The sequence below is a fragment of the Pseudophryne corroboree genome, chromosome 4 (genome assembly GCF_028390025.1).
Source record: "Pseudophryne corroboree isolate aPseCor3 chromosome 4, aPseCor3.hap2, whole genome shotgun sequence".
NCBI classification, from domain to species: Eukaryota; Metazoa; Chordata; class Amphibia; order Anura; family Myobatrachidae; genus Pseudophryne; species Pseudophryne corroboree.
In genome coordinates this window covers 242,726,013-242,748,579 of record NC_086447.1, presented here as the reverse complement: position 1 = coordinate 242,748,579, position 22,567 = coordinate 242,726,013, and the positions used below count along the sequence as shown (strand labels likewise).

General features: G+C 43.6%; 1 long non-coding RNA gene across 1 annotated transcript in view; it reads left to right on the top strand.

Moving 5' to 3' along the window:
- Positions 1-12,372: 12,372 nt before the first annotated feature.
- Positions 12,373-22,567, top strand: part of LOC134909277 (uncharacterized) — a 164,604-nt gene continuing 154,409 nt past the window's right edge. Inside the window, exon 1 of the long non-coding RNA XR_010175878.1 lies at positions 12,373-12,413. This is a non-coding gene — a long non-coding RNA (uncharacterized LOC134909277). The remainder of the gene's footprint in view (positions 12,414-22,567) is intronic.

The window sequence follows — 22,567 nt, the reverse complement described above, 5'->3', positions numbered from 1 at the left end:
CTGTCGCTTCGTGCGTGACTGTTTTCCTCTTCTGCATTTCTGTGAGGCTGTTTGATATAAATGCACCATTACATTATACTGCTTAAGTCTGTAATAATGAAATTCAAAAGTTTATTCATTAGCACCAGAAGATATTTGTGTTTGAGTTGGCAAGAAAAGCAGAAGACCAGATGTGATGTTTTTTTCCATTCTGCATATTCAGAGATGCTAAAACATGCACAAATAAAGCCAGTAATGTTACTGCTGGTTTTGATAACAATGTTTATCTTTTGCTAAATCTCTTCTAAACTACAATATTAAGGGATTATTGCTGCTGAGAGTTTGACAGACAATATGGCAAAAATGCTTGCTTATCATGTTTCCCTTCTGTACTCATATAGGCATAGGAGCCAACATTGTTGCCCCAACCCCATATGAGTGACAATGCCACAATCAGATACAGGTAGTTGCTGGTGAATCACAAATATTGGTCTTACTGGAGCACTGACAGAGCTGGATCCTAAGCATGTATGCTGCTAGCAAGATGTCTAAAGGTGCCCACACACTGAGCAATTTTGCGGTCAATTTGGATGAAAACGATAAATCGTATTGATATATCGTTCACAAAAGTGAAAATCGTATGTTCTTCTCAAACGATAACGATCCGATGTACGTCCCCACAGATCGTATGATGTATCCTCTGACCTTACCTGCTGCAGTCAAGATCTGGCAATATCGTTAGTGAATTGGATGCAGATCGTTTCCTTTTAGCACTTACTATATATCGTACGATGTATCATAGATCTGTGTCATTTGACTGACATTTCCTGTACATTATTTACATTTTTAAGAAATCTATAAGATAATTTAGCAGTGTTTGTAGCAAACGATAACTCGTTAACGATCTACCGATGTAAAGCGATCGAGATCATATGATAAATCGTTTTTTAAAAGAACACTTTTTTGACAAAATCGTGAGTCAGGGACTGCCAGGGAGCTCCCGTGTGAGTTCAAGGGAAATCGCAAACGATATCGCATCGTTTGTGAATCGCTCAGTGTGTGGGCACCTTTAGGTGAAATAATTACTGTGCAATGCTCAACAGTGCTTATTGGTGTGGGAGGTCTGGCAGTATGGCCTTTAAACCAATATAAATTTCCACAAGCTATATTTTCCATTGATCACTTGTACTACAACATAGACCCTTAAGCTGGGGCATACACTGTACAATTATCTGGCAGACCATCTGTCCAATCTGGCTGATTGTAATGACAATCTGGTAATATATGGGAGCAGCTGACAATCAACCATTTGCTCTCAAACGTTGGAAAATGGACAAGAACTGCCTGCCATTTACACAAATTGGTTACAACCAAAATTGAACCAATTTGTTTGATCAATTGTTTTTGTCCATTTTCCAGTGTTTAGGAGCAAATGGTTTATTGTCATTTGCTACCATACATTGCCAGATTGTACATTTTGGCTGGTTGGAATGACAGATGGTCTGCCAGATAATTATATAGTGTATGCCTATCTTTATATTGGTTCAGGTGGGCCATATTTGGCTCTTGAGCCTCAAAGACTCAAGTTGCAACTTTGTTCAGAGGTAAATGTCTTGAGGCAAAAATGATAGGAATATTGATTTTCTTCATTGGGAATATAAAGCTGGTTAAACATGTAAACATTGATCCAGGAGTGGAACTACCATTGGTTCAACAGATGCAATGTACAGGGGCCCCTGGGGACAAAGGGGCCCACTGCTGCTCAGACTATCAATGAGTTTTCCCCTGCCTCCCAGTCCGACCATTTTGTTCAGTGTCGGTAGACAGGCCCAGCGCTGGGAGCAGGGTGGGCCCCACCACATGAGGGACCTGCCCCTTATCTTAGGGAGGCAGGGTGATCTTGTGTGTGTGTGTGTGTGTGTGTGTGTGCGTGTGTGTGCGTGTGTGTGTGTGTGTGTGTGTGTGTGTGTGTGTGTGTGTGTGTGTGTGTGTGTACAGCCACATCAGTCTTCCATCTGAGCCAGACTGACAGGAGAGTTCTGCCACCAGTGTACTGCTTGCCTGTGAATAGAGGTAGCTCGTGGCCGGTTTTACTGGTGATGCCAGAGCCTGAATGCTGCATGGCTCCGGTATGAAAGATAGATAGTGTCTAGTTAGATAGTCAATAGATAGACACCCTATGTTAGACAGACATTAGGTCGACAGGGTCAAAAGGTCGACAGGGTCAAAAGGTCGACATGGAAAAGGTCGACAGTTCAAAAGGTCGACATGGAAAAGGTCGACAGGGTCAAAAGGTCGACAGGGTCAAAAGGTCGACATGAAAATGGTCGACATGAAAAAGGTAGACACCATGTTTTTTGCATTTTTGTGCTTTGTGTGGATAGTTTTGTCATCTGGCACCCCAATTGCAGAAAGGCATACCCTCACGGGGCTCGCTTCGCTCGCCACGCTTCGGGCACGGTGGCTCGCTGCGCTCGCCACAAGGTTTATAACCAACTCTATGCCGACATGGATAGAGAAAGTATGAAATAATCCCAAAACATGTTAAATTAAAAAAACACATTTGTCTATCTTTTTTATGTCGACAATTATCACGTCGACCTTTTGACCATGTCGACCTTTTGACCAGTCGACATTTTGCCCTGTCGACATTTTCCACGTCGACCCTTTGACATGTCGACCTTTTGACCTGTCGACCTTTTCCGTGTCGACCTTTTGACCATGTCGACCTAATGTCAGTCTAATATTTGGTGTCTATCTATTGACTGTCTAACTAGATACTGTCTATCTACTAAACGGATAGGATGCTGCATGACTGAGTACCAATCTGAGGAAAGCACAGGAGGCTGCAGTGTTCCCGCCCCTACTCAGGTAAATCCCCCCCATTATCTGCACCCTGCAGGACTATGTGCTAGTACATCTATCACACTGCCTCCCTCTGTCACCCTCTGCCTCTACCTGTCACCAACTGACATGTGGAATATTTTGGACTTGGGGTAAGGCAGAGGCATATTTTTGCACATGGGTCCACCACTCACAAGTTCCACCACTGCACTTTTCGAAACTGATCACAATTAAAACTGTAACTAAATCTGAAGCAAGGTTTCTTGCAAATTTCAGAAAAGGAAGACACTTTTACTTTAGCATTAGCATTGCTGCTGGCTTGCTATTAAGTAAAAGTCGTTAATAAATAATTCAGTGTACAGAGCAGGCAAAATTACACCATGACCATGCAATGCATACACGCTGAATACAACTTTACTGGTGAATTAAAAGGTTAATCAATCCTCTTGCAGAGGTTCTTTAAAAATGCAGTTCTTGTAGTGCCTGGCTGTTTAGATGCAGAGAGCTGTGCTTTCCCATTGTATAAATCATGGGTTCAAATGTCAAGCATTCTAATGCGTCATTCTTTTTTTTTTTTTCAGATTTTCAGTTATACAGGCAAGTTTTCACATGATCTGAGTCACATACCCTTTTTAAGAATGGTCCAGTTGTTCAAAAGCATTCAGGAAATTGCTGAATATTGGTGTATTCCTAATTTGAAAATGTCATTTCTACTAATTATTTACTTTACAACTGCTATATGGGAATTCTGTATTACTTATCTGAATTATTGTTCTATTCAGCCTGGCCAATGCCCTACACCAGAGTTTCCCAAGCTCTGCCACTACAATCCAGATTTTAAGGATATTCTTGCTTGAGCATAGCTGACTTAATTAGTACCTAAGACAATTTAATTTAGCCATGTGAACTCAAGTGTGGATATCCATACAACCTGGACTGTTATGGTGGAGTTTGGGAAACTCTGCTTTACACTATCTTAAAAGTATTTTGTCCAGCAGATTATTTTTAAAAACTGTTTATCGAACCGGCTCATGAAATCAGATCGTCAGTTATAAAATTTGACAGACTTCTCAAGCTCTAGATCAACTATAAAAATACAAGATTGTTAGATAAAACTTAGAAACAGAATTTGACAGTGAATAAATACCTCTTGGATCATCTAGTCTTCACCCTTTTATTCTTTATCCTTTTGGTAATTTCAACTCTATTTGTTCCTTAGTTCTATGTAGGATATTCTTATGCCTGACCCAAGCATGTTTAAATTGCTCTACTGTCTTAGCCTCTACCACCTATGATGGGAGGCTATTCTACTTATCCAAAACCCTTTTGTGAATTATTTTTTTCTCAAATTTCCTTTGAACCTACCTCCCTCAGTTTCAGTGCATGTCCTCGTGTTCTAATACTTGTCTTCCTTTGAAGAATGTTTTCCTCCTGTACCTTGTTAAAACCCTTGATATATTTGACAGTTTCTATCATGTCCCCCCTTTCCCTTCTCTGCGCCAAACTATACATATTAAGATCTTTTAGTCTTTCCGGGTAAGTTTTGTGATGTAGATGATGCACCATTTTAGTTGCCCTTCTTTGTACGGATTACATACGTTATCCCAGCAGGCGGGATGCTGGCTGTCAATATCCCGACAGCGGCATCCCACCTTCCGGAATGCCGGCAGTGTGGTGATCGCTAACAGTCCCCTTGCGGGCTTGGTGGCTCACTGCGCTCACCACAGGATCTATTCCCACTCTATGGGTGTCGTTGACACCCACAAGTGGGAATAGACCTGGTGCGCCAGCATTCCAGCTGGCGGCATTGTCGGCTGGCGGGATTTCGGCGTCAGTATCCTTTGTACAGTCTGTAATGTATTTATATACTTCTGGAGATATGGCCTCCAGAACTGTACACAGGTGAGGCCATATCAATAACCTATACAGTGGCATTATTACTTTTTGTTTCCTGCTACTGATTTCTCTCCCTATGCAACACAGCATCTTACTTGCTTTTCTCATGGCTGTTACATTGCTTACCTGACTTCAAGTCATCTGAAATAGTGACTCCTAGATCCTTTTCCTCCACAGTAATTTCCATTATAGTGTCATTAATACTATACAAAAATCTTTGGATTTTTGAGACCCAAGTGCATGATTTTGCATTTTTTTGTCATTAAACTGTAGTTGCCATGGTCTTGCCCATTCCTCTAGTCTACTTAGATCATCAATCATCCCACCTGAAGTGTCTACCCTGTTGCAACCTTGTGTCATCTGCAATAAGACATACTTTCCCTTTAATACCATTTACAATGTCACCAACAAACATATTAAAAAGCACTGGTCCAAGTACCGATCTCCGGAGTACACCACTAGTAACATTTCCCTCCTGTGACTGCACTCTATTTACAACTTTGTTTCCTATCCTGCAACCAAGATTTAATCTATTCAACCATTTTAGAATACAATCCCAAGCTTTCCAATTTATGTTAGCCGTTTACGATGTCGGACCATGTCAAAATCCTTAATAAAAAAAAAAAAGTAGAAAAAAAAAGTGTATACCAGCGCTGGCTGTAGAAAACACATACATAGGACGGCCTGCTATATTTAAAAAGTTTACAATTATTAAAATATACAATAAAACATAAGGGTATATATAAGTATTGGATAATAGTACTCATATGCACCACCCTCTTTGGGATTCAATTGCAAGTCCACTCTAATATATTGAAGTAATAGTTTCTGGCTAGGACATCTTCCAAACAATGCAGTCACCTTTAGAACAATGTGATGTTACCGGATTATAGGAAACCCCTTGGTGTTGCGTCAGCCTTAGGATGAATCCATTTGAAGCTGCAGGGATGTACCGGAATGTAAACAGGGTTCACAGTGATGGATGAATGTCCAAACGATGCCAGATAATGGTCAAAGTTGCAGAGTGTGGAGTGGAATCCTGGTGGGAGCTATCAAAGTAAGCTCAACACGTTTCACTGGTTAGTTAAGAATCCAGCTTCCTCAGGAGCATAAGTACAGTGTGCACTGGGATGTCTATATATACCCTTTTTAATGACATAACAATTAGCACCTGTATTGGTGCCAAATATAATATAGCAAACGATCCAGCAAAATTTACTATAAAAAGCATCATTATTATCAGAGAAAGCCCCTTTATCAATTGGGATATATTATATATAAAAATGAGTGTTATAAATCACTTTAAAAATAGAGTATAATTCATTTATTTGTCGATCATGTGACAGTTTCCCATCACATGACGAAACTCTTCTAGATCCCATTGGTCCGCTAATTCCTAATTTAAATAGGGTTGATCTTAAACCGATCATGTGACCGCTGCTGGTCACGTTACCGGAATTAACACAAGACCAATTGGTCACGTATATGGTGACCTCATATTCCGGTCATGTGACGTCCATACACCAATCAGAGTCTGCACATAGAGCAGGCTCCGGTCACGTGACACCGCCCATGTGACCGGGACTGGCACCATATTCATTGGTTGTTAATAGGACACATGATCCATAGATGTCTTTAGTGGGATGTGTCTCACATATTGTAACGTGCTAGAGATAAACAGCCAGTTGCTATGGGGACAATTATTTAACTTAAAACATTGAAAAACACAATTATTGTTAATCTAAAATTATTTGAGATAGACATACGTATAGATAGACATACGTATAGATATAAATGGATTTGATCGATACAAGAAAAATAGATAAAAAAATATACAATATGAAAGTTTTGTATCTATACAGGATAGACATGTACATATGTGACCATATATACACAGGCTTCCATGGCTTCACGCACATAGAGAACATTGCATTATATGTCCAAATTGATGGACATTATATTTAAGATATTGGTAATATTCACATAAAGCAAATAAATTATTAGTGTACCCAAAAAAATTATATTTACTGGAAGTATATTAAAATGAAAAATATGTATAAATGAAGGAACCCACTATATACATGAGCACAAAAAAAAGGGGGGGAATGCTTTAGTAAAAGGGTAGACACAGTGACTTTCATTAGGAACCCTTTTATGAGTAGTGAATTAATGGTCCTATGGACAAATAAATGTATTTATAGTGATGTCCCAATGAAGGGATCGGGTGGGAAGCTGCACCGGCGGGACCGCACGTGTGAAACACTCCCACACGAGTCCTACCCTCGGAATGACCAACATGGAAATAAGCTGACGGGGAGAGGGGAAGGAGAGAGAAAGGGGGGAGGGTTGTCTTATAAAACCGAGTTTAGTTAAATGGCCTCATTAAGTCCATCTGGATGTAGAGAATTAAATTTCAACATCCAGAAGACTTCCCTGCGACAGAGTCTGTTGAATCTGTCTTCCCCCTGGCAGTCGGGGCAATGTGTTCCAGACATATTATTGAAAGACATGCTGGATTGCTACCATGTTTAGCATTATAATGTCGAGATACACTATGTGCCGCACATTTTTGCAAAATATTGCGTTGGTGTTCTATAACATTTATGTGTAGAGCCCTTGTGGATCTACCCACATATCTTAGGCCACATCCACATGATAATACATATATTACAAAGTTGGAATAACAGTTCACAAAATATTTTATTTGATAAATTTCATTAGAAAGTGGTAAAGACACACTGGTCGTCTTACGTTCCATATGCCTGCACATAGTGCATCTCGCCCTCCCACATTTGTGGAAGCCTAGAGGTTTGTTTGTAAGCCAGTTGGAACCATCCTGGGTTTTATTCCCTCTGGATGTTTCCAAATGGCTAGGAGCTAAAATAGTCTTACGTGATCTGTTCTTTCTGTATATGACTTGTGGTTTGGATGGTAAAAGATCACTCAATATATTGTCTTGTTTTAGTACTCTATAGTTTTTCCTGATAATAGTTTTCATTTTTTGGGTGCAACTATTGTATTTACATATAAATGGCAGCTCTCTATTATTGTCATTATATGTAGTTTTCTTGGTCTGGGGGATTTGGTGAAGGAGATCTTGTCTATTCATGTCAATAACGTCTTCTAAGGCTTTCTTGAGTACATGATGAGGGTAATCTCTTCTTTTTAGAGATTCGATAAGTTCATTGGCCTGTACCATGAACATGTCAATATTGGAACAGTTGCGTCTAAGACGCATTAACTGTCCTTTAGGTATATTATTTTTCCATGGTGTATAGTGGGCACTTTTATAGTGTAAATAGGAGTGTGTATTCACTGGTTTAACATAATTAGAAGTGATTATATGATTATCTTGAATCTCAAGGGTCACATCGAGAAAATCAACCCAATTCCTACTATATGTGAAAGTGTGGGTTAAATTAAATAAATTGAAGTTAAGACTGGTGACAAAAGAAGTGGCAGATGAAAGATCCACATCCCAAATTATAAATAAGTCATCTATATAACGGCCATAGAAGACCAGGTACGCCTCCCAGTCAGCACCCCACACATCGGTGTCATCGAAGTCACCCATGTATAGATTTGCATTGCTGGGGGTGAACCTGGTTCCCATGGCCGTACCCGTGATCTGTAAATAATAAGTGTCCGTGAATAAGAAATAATTATGAGAGAGAATAAATGATATACACTGTATGAGGAAGGACCGATGGTCCTCATCAAGATCATCAGTCTTATTCAATATTTTAGAAATAACTTTGAGACCTGTTTCATGGAGAATATTAGTGTACAAAGCCTGTACATCTAAGGTGAGAAAGGAATATGTCTCTTTCCATTTGATACATTGGATTTTATTTAAAGTCTTTAGTATCTTTAAGGTGTGATCTCAATGAGGATACCTGTGGTTGGAGAAAAGTGTCAATAAAAAAAGAAAGATTCGAAGTGAGGGAATTGATACCAGAAATAATAGGTCGACCATGGGGTGAAGTGAGGGACTTGTGGATTTTGGGGAGAAAATAAAAAGTGGGAGTGGTGGGGAATTGGGGAAGTAGGAATCGGTATTCTTCTCTAGATATGACCCCTCTACTTATACCGTAATCCAATAGGATTTTCAGTTCTTGTATAAATTTTGGAGTGAGATCCTGAGTTGATGTTCTATAGAACTTTCTATCATCTAATTGTCTATGAGCCTCGTTCAAATAGTATGACTTATTCATGATAACTAGACTGCGGCCCTTGTCGCTTCTTCTTTAATCATAATATAGGTGTCTTGTGTCAGTTCTTTAATGGCTCTTTTTTCTTGTCTAGTGAGATTGGCTGAAAATTTTGAGTCATCAAGATGCTGTCCTACTAATTCTTTGAAGTCTTCCAGTGTGATCTTATAAAATGATTCAATACTACTGCTTTTGGCCAAAATTGGAAAGAATTCTAATTTGCATTTAAATCTATTCCCCTCTCTTTTAACATCATATATTTTCTCTTTTTCTATAGGTATTTCAGAAGTTATGTGGCTTTCTTCCCACAATCCCTCAAGAGTCTCGAGCATAATATTGTCAGTACTGTCCAAGACAATAGGGAGGGAATCATCATTCTTAGATGATAAACTCTTTTTGGCAAAGTACCTTTTCCTGCAAAGGGTCAGAACAAACCTATTCAGATCCACATACAGTTCAAAAATGTTCGGACCATTGGTAGGCAAAAATTTAAGACCCTTCTCTAAAAGGGAAAGTTCTGCTTTTGAGAGGGTCCAGTCTGATATATTAAAAACACTGGGTTTATATTCTGAATGAGTCTTCAGAATCGCCTTGGATTTTTGTTTCCTGTGTCTTCCTCCTCTACATCCTCTAGACTTAAATCTCGTCTTCTTTTGGGGATGATTTTTGGATTGCTGTCCATAGGTCATCTTACATTTGTTTTAGGGCGTGCGCCTAAAAAAATCCCCTTTATGTTCCTAATTATCAGTGTTCCTGGGAATGTGTCTCTCATTGTCCCTATTGTTCTCTTGACTATTTCTACCATAGCCACTTCTATTGGAAGTACGTACTTGATTGATCCGTATCAATGTCTAGGATCTGTAGATCTAATGTGTCTATTGTGATAAGATGGGTTCCTTTGTTTTGGAGTATATTGATCCCATTTGTGTGACCTGTATGTATCTTGTTCGTAGTGTACCTTACTTTTGCTGTCAGTTACAGTCTCCATAGATCTATTTTTCTGTTTATATGAATTAACTGTGTTACTTTCATAGTCATATAGATCACGCTTAAATTTCTTTTGCTTAGTTTCCATAAGATTCTGTTCAAATTTGATAACCTTCTCACTAATTGTTCTATTCCTCTTCTCAAAATTTTCTTCATTTTTGTGTTTTTCCATTGTTTTCTTTAGCTCATCAATTTCTGTTTCTAACTAGTAAACCTTGGCATTTCTGTATCTGATAATCAGTTTAATTAGTTTTAGGGAGCAATTATCAAGTATTTGCTCCCATTCTTTCTGATAATCTTTATCCTCCTGAAAAATGGAGGGTTTGAAGATCCTAAGACCCCTGGGTATCATTTCCTTTTGGACATACTGCTGAAGATTGGTGCTGTCTAGCCAATTTTTAGATTCAGCTTTAATGAGATCTTCTAGTCTATAAAAATCTTTAACTAGATCTGGTTTATCAGGTACAGAATGTTTTATGCCATAATCACCTAAGTTGGACCAATAGGATTGTCTTCTATCATTACGTTCCTTGGAATTTAAAAAACAGCTCATGGCTGCATCACTCACAGACCAAAGTAAAATACAAATATATAGATAGTGTGAGTGCGCAGTCAGCAGCAGCTGGCATGGGGGTGGTCAGACCCCCTGAAACAAAGAAGAAAAAAGTGTATACCAGCGCTGGCTGTAGAAAACACATATACATGACAGTCTGCTATATTTAAAATGTTTACAATTTATTAAAATATACAATAAAACATAAGGGTATATATAAGTATTGGATAATAGAACTCATATGCACCACCCTCTTTGGGATTCAATTGCAAGTCCACTCTAACATATTGAAGTAATAGTTTCTGGCTAGGACACCTTCCAAATAATGCAGTCACTGTTGGAACAATGTGATGTTACCGGATTATAGGAAACCCCTTGGTGTTGCTTCAGCCTTAGGATGAATCCATTTGAAGCTGCAGGGATGTACCGGAATGTAAACAGGGTTCACAGTGATGGATGAATGTCCAAATGATGCCAGATAATTGTCAAAGTTGCAGAGTGTGGAGTGGAATCCTGGTGGGTTCTACCAAATTAAGCTCAACGCGTTTCACTGGTTAGTTAAGAATCCAGCTTCCTCAGGAGCATAAGTACAGTATGCACTGGGATGTCTACATATACCCTTTTTAATGACATAACAATTAGCACCTGTATTGGTGCCAAATATAATATAGCAAACGATCCAGCAAAATTTACTAAAAAATACATAATTATTATCAGACAAATCCCCTTTATCAATTGGGATATATTATATATAAAAACGAGTGTTATAAATCACTTTAAAAATAGAGTATAATTCATTTATTTGTTGATCATGTGACCATTTCCGGTTTTATAAGACAACCCTCCCCCTTTCTCTCTCCTTCCCCTCTCCCCGTCAGCTTATTTCAATGTTGGTCATTTCCGAGGGTAGGACTCGTGTGGGAGTGTTTCACACGTGCGGTCCCGCTGGTGCAGCTTCCCACCCAATCCCTTCATCGGGACATCACTATAAACACATTTATTTGTCCATATGACCATTAATTCACTACTCATAAAAGGGTTCCTAATGAAAATCACTGTTTCCCGTGTCTACCCTTTTACTAAAGCATTCCCCCCTTTTTTTGTGCTCATGTATAAAGTGGGTTCCTTCATTTATACATATTTTTCATTTTTTAATATACTTCCAGTATATACAATTTTTTTGGGTACACTAATAATTTATTTGCTTTATGTGAATATTACCAATATCTTAAATATAATGTCCATCAATTTGGACATATAATGCAATGTTCTCTATGTGCGTGAAGCCATGGAAGCCTGTGTATATATGGTCACATATGTACATGCAGAGCTGGATTAAGGCATTGGGGGGCCCGGGGTTCTTAAGATGGGGGGGGGCCCTAAGGTCTAAAATTTTATATATATATATATATATATAAAAAAGACAATGTGTCCAGCACTCCTATAATGTGGGTTTCCTTCACCCAGTGCCCTCGGAAATTACAGGATGCAGGCAGGCGACGGCGCGGCACTCAGGGCTTGGAGAAAGAAAACAACCAGCGACAACCAAGTCTGCAACAACGTTTCAATCAATAGATTTTCATCAGGTTATCGCGTCGTGATTCCGGTGTCTGTATTTCGAATGCTGGGATCCCGACTGCCAGGATCCCCACCCTGCTCATATATATATATATATATATATATATATATATATATATATATATTATATATGAAACCCCTTTTTACTAGCTCCACCTGGGGGTTACTACAATGTAATGCTACCGAGTGCCTCCACCCAAGCTGTTTTGAGGGCTAGCTTGGGACAGCCCTTTTTATAAAAGATGAATAATTATATGGTACCGTAAGAATAGTATAATATGTTATGATCCCTCACCTGATACAGGTTCTTCTTTCTTGTCTTCCAGACTCGCACCAGTGATTGTCTCCGGAGTCTCCAGTGACAGGTAAGTTAAGTAAATAGGAAGACTACACCACCGACCTTTGGTTTTTTTTTTGTATTCAAATTGTATTCATTTACCTTTATAACAAAATCTCTATAAACATCTACATACAACTATACTCTTTGGGTATACAATAGTATCTGCATGCACTACAAAAAAAACACTTAGGAGAACGGTTCTGACGGAAAACAAACCCCGGGACTAAACGAGTACTATTAGTACTTTTGTGCGCGCAATAGTAACAATGTTTTGTACCACTTTCCCTATCATTTAATGTCTCAGTAAGTTGGTGCACATGTTGGGGCCCAGTCGTATATAATAACTAGTAGTTGAATCCATTAAGCTGACGAGGAGCGACGGATGCTGCTGGGCTGATAGTGGGGAGGGGAGCGCAGTGCAGTGCCGCGGATCGGATCGGATTACAGATCCGATCTGTGGCGAGCGAAGGGGGGCCCTTTCAGACAGGGGGGCCCGGGGTACTTAATCCTGGAGCCCCCCCCTTAATCCGGCTCTGTGTACATGTCTATCCTGTATAGATACAAAACTTTCATACTGTATGTTTCTTTTTATCTATTTTTCTTGTATTGATCAAATCCATCTATATCTATATGTATGTCTATCCCCTTAGATCTCAAATAATTTTAGATTAACAATAATTGTGTTTTTCAATGTTTTAAGTAGTGATGTGCACCGGACATTTTTCGGGTTTTGTGTTTTGGTTTTGGATTCGGTTCCGCGGCCGTGTTTTGGATTCGGACGCGTTTTGGCAAAACCTCCCTGAAATTTTTTTGTCGGATTCAGGTGTGTTTTGGATTCGGGTGTTTTTTTACAAAAACCCCTCAAAAACAGCTTAAATCATAGAATTTGGGGGTCATTTTGATCCCATAGTATGATTAACCTCAATAACCATAATTTCCACTCATTTTCAGTCTATTCTGAACACCTCACAATATTATTTTTAGTCCTAAAATTTGCACCGAGGTCGCTGGATGACTAAGCTAAGCGACCCAAGTGGCCGACACAAACACCTGGCCCATCTAGGAGTGGCACTGCAGTGTCAGACAGGATGGCACTTCAAAAAAATAGTCCCCAAACAGCACATGATGCAAAGAAAAAAAGAGGTGCACCAAGGTCGCTGGATGGCTAAGCTAAGCGACACAGTAGCCGACATAAACACTTGGCCCATCTAGGAGTGGCACTGCAGTGTCAGGCAGGATGGCACTTCAAAAAATAAGAATTTACTCACCGGTAATTCAATTTCTCGTAGTCCGTAGTGGATGCTGGGAACTCCGTAAGGGCCATGGGGAATAGCGGCTCTGAAGGAGACTGGGCACATCTAAGAAAGAATTAGGACTACCTGGTGTGCACTGGCTCCTCCCTCTATGCCCCTCCTCCAGACCTCAGTTAGGAAACTGTGCCCGGAAGAGCTGACACAATAAGGAAAGGATTTGGAATCCCTGGTAAGACTCATACCAGCCACACCAATCACACCGTACAACTCGTGATACTATACCCAGTTAACAGTATGAATAACAACTGAGCCTCTCAACAGATGGCTCCAAACAATAACCCTTTAGTTAAGCAATAACTATATACAGGTATTGCAGACAATCCGCACTTGGGATGGGCGCCCAGCATCCACTACGGACTACGAGAAATAGAATTACCGGTGAGTAAATTCTTATTTTCTCTGACGTCCTAGTGGATGCTGGGAACTCCATAAGGACCATGGGGATTATACCAAAGCTCCCAAACGGGCGGGAGAGTGCGGATGACTCTGCAGCACCGAATGAGCAACTCAAGGTCCCCCTCAGCCAGGGTATCAAACTTGTAGAATTTTGCAAATGTGTTTGAACCCGACCAAGTAGCAGCTCGGCAAAGTTGTAAAGCCGAGACCCCTCGGGCAGCCGCCCAAGAAGAGCCCACTTTCCTCGTGGAATGGGCTTTTACAGATTTAGGATGCGGCAGTCCAGCCGCAGAATGTGCAAGTTGAATCGTGCTACAGATCCAGCGAGCAATAGTCTGCTTTGAAGCAGGAGCACCCAGCTTGTTGGTGCATACAGGATAAATAGCGAGTCAGTCTTCCTGACTCTAGCCGTCCTGGAAACAAAGATTTTCAGGGCCCTGACTAGATCTAGCAACTTGGAATCCTCCAAGTCCCGAGTAGCCGCAGGCACCACAATAGAGTGGTTCAAATGAAACGCTGATACCACCTTAGGAAGAAATTGGGGACGAGTCCTCAATTCCGCCCTATCCATATGGAAAATCAGATAAGGGCTTTTACAAGACAAAGCCGCCAATTCTGACACACGCCTGGCCGAAGCCAAGGCCAACAACATGACCACTTTCCACGTGAGATATTTTAGCTCCACGGTTTTAAGTGGCTCAAACCAATGCGACTTTAGGAAATCCAACACCACGTTGAGATCCCAAGGTGCCACTGGAGGCACAAAAGGGGGCTGAATATGCAGCACTCCCTTAACAAACGTCTGAACTTCAGGCCGTGAAGCCAGTTCTTTTTGGAAGAAAATCGACAGAGCCGAAATCTGGACCTTAATGGAACCCAACTTGAGGCCCATAGTCACTCCTGACTGTAGGAAGTGCAGAAAACGACCCAGCTGAAATTCCTCCGTTGGGGCCTTCCTGGCCTCACACCACGCAACATATTTTCGCCATATGCTGTGATAATGTATTGCGGTCACATCCTTCCTAGTTTTAATCAGCGTAGGGATGACTTCCTCCGGAATGCCCTTTTCCTTCAGGATCCGGTGTTCAACCGCCATGCTGTCAAACGTAGTCGCGGTAAGTCTTGGAACAGACAGGGCCCCTGCTGCAGCAGGTCCTGTCTGAGCGGCAGAGGCCATGGGTCCTCTGAGATCATTTCTTGAAGTTCTGGGTACCAAGCTTTTCTTGGCCAATCCGGAACAATGATTATAGTTATTACTCTTCTCCTTCTTATTCTCCTCAGTACCTTGGGTATGAGAGGAAGAGGAGGGAACACATAAACCGACTGGTACACCCACGGTGTCACTAGAGCGTCCACAGCTATCGCCTGAGGGTCCCTTGACCTGGCGCAATATCTTTTTAGCTTTTTATTGAGGCGGGACGCCATCATGTCCTCCTGTGTTCGTTCCCACCGGTGTACAATCAGCTTGAAGACTTCTGGATGAAGTCCCCACTCTCCCGGGTGGAGGTTGTGTCTGCTGAGGAAGTCTGCTTCCCAGTTTTCCACTCCCGGAATGAACACTGCTGACAGTGCTATCACGTGATTCTCCGCCCATCGAAGAATCCTTGTGGCTTCTGCCATTGCTATCCTGCTTCTTGTGCCGCCCTGTCGATTTACATGGGCGACAGCCGTGTTATTGTCTGACTGAATCAGCACCGGTTGTTTTTGAAGCAGGGATTCTGTTTTACTCAGGGCATTGTAAATGACCCGTAGTTCCAGAATATTTATATGCAAGGAAGTTTTTGTCCTTGGACGTTTTCTTCCCTGAGTGACTGCCCCCCACCCTCGGAGGCTTGCATTCGTGGTCACCAGGACCCAGTCCTGTATGCCGAATCTGCGGCCTTCACGAAGATGAGCACTCTGCAGCCACCACAACAGAGACACCCTGGCCCTTGGTGACAGGGTGATCCACCGATGCATCTAAGATGCGATTCGGACCACTTGTCCAAGAGATCCCACTGGAAGATCCTCGCATGGAACCTGCCAAAGGGAAACGCTTCGTAAGAGCTACCATCTTTCCCGGGATTCGCGTGCAGTGATGCACCGACACCTGTTTTGGTTGCAGGAGGTCCCTGACCAGAGATGATAATTCCTGGGCCTTCTCCTCCGGGAGAAAAACCTTCTTCTGTTCTGTGTCCAGAATCATACCCAGGAACATCAGACGCGTCGCGGGAATCAGCTGCGACTTTGGGATATTCAGGATCCAGCCGTGCTGATGCAGCACTTCCTGAGATAGTGCTACGCTGACTAGCAACTGCTCCTTGGACCTCGCCTTTTCAGGAGATCGTCCAAGTACGGGATAATTATTACTCCCTTCTTTCTAAGGAGTATCATCATTTTGGCCATTACCTTGGTAAATACCCTCGGTGCCGTGGACAGACCAAACGGCAACGTCTGGCATTGGTAATGACAGTCCTGTACCACAAACCTGAGGTACTCCTGGTGAGGTGGGTACATGGGGACACCCTCTTCCAGGCTTGTATAACCGCCCTGAGCGATGCCATCTTGAACTTGAACTTCCTTATATAAGTGTTCAAGAATTTTAAATTTAGGATGGGTCTCACCGAACCATCTGGTTTCGGTACCACAACATTGTGGAATAGTAACCCCGCCCCTGTTGAAGGGGGGGGGGGTACCTTGATTATCACCTGCTGGAAGTACAGCTTGTGAATAGCGTCCAGTACTACCTCCCTTTCTTTGGGAGCAGCCGGCAAGGTAGATTTGAGGTAACGGCGAGGGGGAGTGGCCTCTAACTCCAGCTTGTATCCCTGAGATACCACTTGTAGAACCCAGGGATCTACCTGTGAGCGAACCCACTGGTCGCTGAAGTTCCGGAGACGCGCCCCCACCGCACCTGGCTCCGCCTGTGGAGCCCCAGCGTCATGCGGTGGACTTTAGAGGAAGCGGGAGAGGATTTTGGTTCCAGGGAGCTGGCTGTCTGGTGCAGCTTTTTCCCTCTTCCCCTGCCTCTGGGCAGAAAGGAAGCGCCTCTGACCCGCTTGCCTTTTTGTGGCCGAAAGGACTGTACCTGATAATACGGTGCTTTCTTCGGCTGTGAGGAAACCTGAGGTAAAAATGTCGACTTCCCAGCTGTTGCTGTGGATACTAGGTCCGAGAGACCCTCCCCAAACAATTCCTCACTCTTATAAGGCAAAACCTCCATGTGCCTTTTAGGATCAGCATCACCTGTCCACTGCCGAGTCCATAATACTCTTCTGGCAGAAATGGACATTGCATTAATTTTAGATGCCAGCCGGCAAATATCCCTCTGTGCATCTCTCATATATAAGACCACGTCTTTAAAATGCTCTATGGTTAGCAAAATAGTATCCCTGTCTAGTATCCATATTATCTGACAGGGTATCGGACCAAGCTGCTGCAGCACTACACACTGAAGCAATTGCAGGTCTCAGTATAATACCTGAGTGTGTATATACAGACTTCAGGATAGCTTCCTGCTTTTTATCAGCAGGCTCCTTTAAGGCGGCCGTGTCCTGAGACGGCAGTGCCACCTTTTTTGCCAAGCGTGTGAGCGCCTTCTCCACCCTAGGGGACGTCTCCCAACGTAACCTGTCCTTTGGCGGGACAGGGTATGCCATCAGTAACGTTTTAGAAATTACTATTTTCTTATCGGGGGAACCCCACTTCACACACTTTATTCAATTCATCTGATGGGGAAAGAACCACTGGATGCTTTTTCTCCCCAACTATAATACCCTTTTTTGTGGTAACTGGGTTAATGTCAGAAATGTGCAACACATTTTTCATTGCCGTAATCATACAACGGATGGCCCTTGTGGATTTTACATTTGTCTCATCGTCGTCTACACTGGAGTCAGACTCCGTGTCGACATCTGTGTCTGCCATCTGAGGTAGCGGGCGTTTTTGAGCCCCTGATGGCTTTTGAGACGCCAGGGCAGGCACGGGCTGAGAAGCCGGCTGTCCCACTGCTGTACGTCATCTAGCCTTTTATGTAAAGGAGTTGACACTGTCGGTTAATACCTTCCACATATCCACCCACTCTGGTGTCGACCCCGCAGGGGGTGACATCACACTTATCGGCACCTGCTCCGCCTCCATATAATCTTCCTCATCAATCATGTCGACACAGCCGTACCGACACACGCACACACACAGGGAATGCTCTGACTGAGTACAGGACCCCACAAAGTCCTTTGGGGAGACAGAGAGAGAGTATGCCAGCACACACCAGAGCGCTATATAATGCAGGGATTCACACTACACACAGTGATTTTTCCCCTATAGCTGCTATAAATATACAGTTTGCGCCTATATTTAGTGCCCCCCTCTCTTTTTCACCCTATTGAGCCTGGAAACTGCAGGGGAGAGCCTGGGGAGCGTCCCTCCAGCGGAGCTGTGAGAGGAAATGGCGTCAGTGTGCTGAGGGAGATAGCCCCGCCCCCTTCTCGGCGGACTTCACCCGCTTTTTTAAGGATATTTTTGGCAGGGGATTTTACACATATATAGTCTTACTGACTATATTATGTGTTTTATGCCAATATAAGGTACTCTTATTGCAGCCCAGGGCGCCCCCCCCACCAGCGCCCTGCACCCATCAGTGACCGGAGTGTGTGGTGTGCATGGGGAGCAATGGCGCACAGCTGCAGTGCTGTGCGCTACCTTAATGAAGACCGGAGTCTTAAGCCGCCGATTTCCTGGACGTTCTTCTTGCTTCTGGCTCTGCAAGGGGGGTGGCGGCGCGGCTCCGGGACCGGACGACTGAGGCTGGGCCTGTGTTCGATCCCTCTGGAGCTAATGGTGTCCAGTAGCCTAGAAGCCCAAGCTAGCTGCAAGCAGGTAAGTTCGCTTCTCTCCCCTAAGTCCCTCGTAGCAGTGAGTCTATTGCCAGCAGATCTCACTGAAAATAAAAAACCTAAATATATACTTTCTTTTCTAGGAGCTCAGGAGAGCCCCTAGTGTGCAACCAGCTCGGCCGGGCACATAATTCTAACTGAGGTCTGGAGGAGGGGCATAGAGGGAGGAGCCAGTGCACACCAGGTAGTCCTAATTCTTTCTTAGATGTGCCCAGTCTCCTTCGGAGCCCGCTATTCCCCATGGTCCTTACGGAGTTCCCAGCATCCACTAGGACGTCAGAGAAAAATAGTCCCCAAACAGCACATGATGCAAAGAAAAATGAAAGAAAAAAGAGGTGCAAGATGGAATTGTCCTTGGGCCCTCCCACCCACCCTTATGTTGTATAAACAGGACATGCACACTTTAACAAACCCATCATTTCAGCGACAGGGTCTGCCACACAACTGTGACTGAAATGACTGGTTGGTTTGGGTCCCCACCAAAAAAGAAGCATCAATCTCTCCTTGCACAAACTGGCTCTACAGAGGCAAGATGTCCACCTCCTCCTCATCGTCCGATTCCTCACCCCTTTCACTGTGTACATCCCCCTCCTCACAGATTATTAATTCGTCCCCACTGGAATCCACCATCTCAGGTCCCTGTGTACTTTCTGGAGGCAATTGCTGGTTAATGTCTCCACGGAGGAATTGATTATAATTCATTTTGATGAACATCATCTTCTCCACGTTTTCTGGAAGTAACCTCGTACGCCGATTGCTGACAAGGTGAGCGGCTGCACTAAACACTCTTTCGGAGTACACACTGGAGGGTGGGCAACTTAGGTAAAATAAAGCCAGTTTCTGCAAGGGCCTCCAAATTGCCTCTTTTTCCTGCCAGTATACGTACGGACTGTCTGACGTGCCTACTTGGATGCGATCACTCATATAATCCTCCACCATTCTTTCAATGGTGAGAGAATCATATGCAGTGACAGTAGACGACATGTCAGTAATCGTTGGCAGGCCCTTCAGTCCGGACCAGATGTCAGCACTCGCTCCAGACTGCCCTGCATCACCGCCAGCGGGTGGGCTCGGAACTCTTAGCCTTTTCCTCGCTCCCCCAGTTGCGGGAGAATGTGAAGGAGGAGCTGTTGACGGGTCACGTTTCGCTTGACTTGACAATTTTCTCACCAGCAGGTCTTTGAACCTCTGCAGACTTGTGTCTGCTGGAAAGAGAGATCCAACGTAGGTTTTAAATCTAGGATCGAGCACGGTGGTCAAAATGTAGTGCTCTGATTTCAACAGATTGACCACCCGTGAATCCTGGTTAAGCGAATTAAGGGCTCCATCCACAAGTCCCACATGCCTAGCGGAATCGCTCTGTTTTAGCTCCTCCTTCAATGTCTCCAGCTTCTTCTGCAAAAGCCTGATGAGGGGAATGACCTGACTCAGGCTGGCAGTGTCTGAACTGACTTCACGTGTGGCAAGTTCAAAGGATTGCAGAACCTTGCACAACGTTGAAATCATTCTCCACTGCGCTTGAGTCAGGTGCATTCCCCCTCCTTTGCCTATATCGTAGGCAGATGTATAGGCTTGAATGGCCTTTTGCTGCTCCTCCATCCTCTGAAGCATATAGAGGGTTGAATTCCACCTCGTTACCACCTCTTGCTTCAGATGATGGCAGGGCAGGTTCAGGACTGTTTGCTGGTGCCCCAGTCTTCGGGACGCGGTGGCTGAATGCCGAAAGTGGCCCACAATTCTTCGGGCCACCGACAGCATCTCTTGCACGCCCCTGTCTTTTTTTAAATAATTCTGCACCACCAAATTCAATGTATGTGCAAAACATGGGATGTGCTGGAATTGCCCAGATGTAATGCACGCACAATAATGCTGGCATTGTCCGATGTCACAAATCCACAGGAGAGTCCATTTGGGGTAAGCCATTCTGCGATGATGTTCCTCAGTTTCCGTAAGAGGTTGTCAGCTATGTGCCTCTTCTGGAAAGCGGTGATACAAAGCGTAGCCTGCCTAGGAACGAGTTGGCGTTTGCGAGATGCTGCTACTGGTGCCGCCGCTGCTGTTCTTGCTGCGGGAGGCAATACATCTACCCAGTGGGCTGTCACAGTCATATAGTCCTGAGTCTGCCCTGCTCCACTTGTCCACATGTCCGTGGTTAAGTGGACATTGGGTACAACTGCATTTTTTAGGACACTGGTGACTCTTTTTCTGAGGTCTGTGTACATTTTCGGTATCGCCTGCCTAGAGAAATGGAACCTAGATGGTATTTGGTACCGGGGACACAGTACCTCAATCAAGTCTCTAGTTGCCTGTGAATTAATGGTGGATAACGGAAACACGTTTCTCACCGCCCAGGCTGCCAAGGCCTGAGTTATCCGCTTTGCAGCAGGATGACTGCTGTGATATTTCATCTTCCTCGCAAAGGACTGTTGGACAGTCAATTGCTTACTGGAAGTAGTACAAGTGGTCTTCCGACTTCCCCTCTGGGATGACGATCGACTCCCAGCAGCAACAACAGCAGCGCCAGCAGCAGGAGGCGTTACACTCAAGGATGCATCGGAGGAATCCCAGGCAGGAGAGGACTCGTCAGACTTGACAGTGACATGGCCTGCAGGACTATTGGCTTTCCTGTGTAAGGAGGAAATTGACACTGAGGGAGTTGGTGGTGTGGTTTGCAGGAGCTTGATTACAAGAGGAAGGGATTTAGTGGTCAGTGGACTGCTTCTGCTGTCATCCAAAGTTTTTAAACTTGTCACTGACTTATGATGAATGCGCTGCAGGTGACGTATAAGGGAGGATGTTCCGAGGTGGTTAACGTCCTTACCCCTACTTATTACAGCTTGACAAAGGCAACACACGGCTTGACACCTGTTGTCCGCATTTGTGTTAAAATAATTCCACACCGAAGAGGTGATTTTTTTTGTCATTTGACCAGGCATGTCAATGGCCATATTCGTCCCACGGACAACAGGTGTCTCCCCGGGTGCCTGACTTAAACAAATCACCTCACCATCAGAATCCTCCTTGTCAATTTCCTCCCCAGCACCAGCAACACCCATATCCTCATCCTGGTGTACTTCAACAGTGACATCTTCAATTTGACTATCAGGAACTGGACTGCGGGTGGCGTGCAAATGGTGGAAGGCGCCACCTCTTCCTGTCCAGTGTTGGGAAGGTCAGGCATCGCACCCGACACAATTGGACTCTCCTTGGGGATTTGTGATTTAGAAGAACGCACAGTTCTTTGCTGTGCTTTTGCCTGCTTAAGTCTTTTCATTTTTCTAGCGAGAGGATGAGTGCTTCCATCCTCATGTGAAGCTGAACCACTAGCCATGAACATAGGCCAGGGCCTCAGCCGTTCCTTGCCACTCCGTGTCGTAAATGGCATATTGGCAAGTTTACGCTTCTCCTCAGACGCTTTTAATTTTGATTTTTGGGTCATTTTACTGAACTTTTGTGTTTTGGATTTTACATGCTCTCTACTATGACATTGGGCATCGGCCTTGGCAGACGACGTTGATGGCATTTCATCGTCTCGGCCATGACTAGTGGCAGCAGCTTCAGCACGAGGTGGAAGTGGATCTTGATCTTTCCCTATT